The sequence below is a fragment of the Octodon degus genome, unplaced genomic scaffold, assembly GCF_000260255.1.
Source record: "Octodon degus isolate 3935 unplaced genomic scaffold, OctDeg1.0 scaffold00059, whole genome shotgun sequence".
Lineage (NCBI taxonomy): Eukaryota > Metazoa > Chordata > Mammalia > Rodentia > Octodontidae > Octodon > Octodon degus.
This window is the reverse complement of record NW_004524635.1, coordinates 248886-250916: the sequence shown is the minus strand read 5'-3', so window position 1 is coordinate 250916 and position 2031 is coordinate 248886. Positions and strand designations below refer to the sequence as shown.

Below are 2031 nucleotides of genomic sequence, written 5' to 3'. Positions count from 1 at the left end.
AATCTTTGCATTTACTTAAAAGTGCTCTTTGGGAGCTGAGGAGATGGCTCAGTGGAATAAGTGCTTTCCTTCAAACCCAAGGGCCTGAGTTCAATTCCCAGTTCCGAAAAAAAAAAGTGCTCTTTGTGCTAGTATATGGTCTGTTTGGGAGAATGTCCCATGTACAGCTGAGAAGAATGTGTTCTCGGTTTTTGATGGGTGAAACACTCTATAAAGGTCTGCCAAGTCAATTTCTTCACAAAGAAGCAGCTTCTGCGGCTTGAGTAGAGGCAGCAGCCAGAGGTGCAGCTGAGGTGGTTGGGAGCGATGGTGAAGTTGGAGGCGGTGGGTGGCAGAGGCGGCGGCGGCCACTATTACAGCGGTGGCAGTGAGGGCAGCTGGGCTCCTAATCAGCTGAAGACTGACAACGCTGGCGACCAGCACGGAGGCGGTGGCAGCAGAGGAGCCTGGTCGGCTGGTGGCGGTGGCGGGGAAAACTACGATGATCCCAAGAAAACCCGGCTTCCCCAGTTGCCCATATCAGGGACCTGACTGATGATGTGGTGGAAGCTGACCTTGTGGAGGCCTTGCAGGAATTTGAACCTAGCAGCTATGCGGTGGTGATGCCCAAGAAGAGACAGCCACCAGTAGAATTTGAAGATGTGCTGGGGGCTTGCAATGCAGTAAACTACGCAGTCGACAACCAAATCTACATTGCCAGTCATCCAGCTTTTGTCAATCATTCTGCTAGCCAGAAGATTTCCCGCCCTGGGGACTCGGATGATTCCCGTAGCGTCAACAGTGTGCTTCTCTTTACCATTCTGAATCCCATCTATTCCATAACCATGGATGTTCTTTACACTATATGTAATCCTTGTGGCTCTGTTCAGAGAATTGTTGTTTTCCAGAAGAATCGAGTCCAAGCTATGGTGCAATTTGACTCTGTGCAAAGTGCCCAGCAAGCCAAAGCTTCTCTCAATGGGGCTGACATTTACTCTGGCTGTTGCACTCTGAAAATCAAATATGCAAAGCCTACACACTTGAATGTGTTAAAAAATGATCCAAATACTTGGGACTACATAAATCCCAACCTCAGTGGACAAGGTGATCCTGGTAGTAACCCTAACAAATGCCAGAGGCAGCCCCCTCTCCTAGGAGATCACCCCGCAGAATATGGAGGGCCCCATGGTGGGTACCACAGCCATCACCATGATGAGGGATATGGGGCCCACCACCACACTATGAAGGGAGATGGATGGGCCCATCTGTGGGAAGTCACCATCGGGGCCAAGCTGCTAGAGCCCCCAGTATGGGCACCCCCACTACCACTCAAGTATGGCCCCCATGCCAGCCCTGTGTTCATGGTCTATGGCTTGGGTCAATTTAAGATGAACTGTGATCGAGTCTTCAATGTCTTGTGCTTGTAGGGCAATGTGGAGAAGGTGGAGTTCATGAAAAGCAAGCCAGGGGCTGCTATGGTGGAGATAGCTGGTGGGTATGCTGTGGACGGGGCTATAACTCACCTGAACAACAACTTCATGTTTGGATAGAGGATGAATGTCTGTCTCCAAGCAACTAGCCATCAGGCCAGGTCAGTCATATGGGCTAGAAGACGAGTCTTGCAGTTACAAAGACTTCTGCGAATCAAGGAGCGATCGGTTCTCCACCCCAGAGGAGGCAGCTAAGAACCGCATGCAGCACCCCAGCAATGGGCAGCACTTCTTCAATATCCCCCAGGAGGTGACAGATAATTGATTTTGGTTCTTTTTTTTTTTTTTTTTTTTTGGTTTTTTTTTCATTGTGCTAATCTGTTTCTTCTGATTGGTGAACTGAGACCATTTACATTTATGGCTAAAACTGACATGGATTGGATTATCTTTATTATGTTATTTTTCCTGTTATAGGTTCTGTAATTTTCCCTCTTTTTAATTATTTGCTCTATTTGGTGATTCTCTTCTGTTGTTCTTGAAGCTGTGATCACTCCTGTGTTCTCTCTCTCTCTCTCTCTCTCTCTCTCTCTCTCTCTCTCTCTCTCTCTCTCTCTTTGTGGAA

General features: G+C 48.2%; 1 pseudogene; it reads left to right on the top strand.

Annotated features, from left to right (window-relative positions):
• The first annotated feature begins 291 nt into the window (after positions 1-291).
• LOC101575187 lies at positions 292-1734 on the top strand (annotated as a pseudogene).
• The last annotated feature ends 297 nt before the right edge of the window (positions 1735-2031 follow it).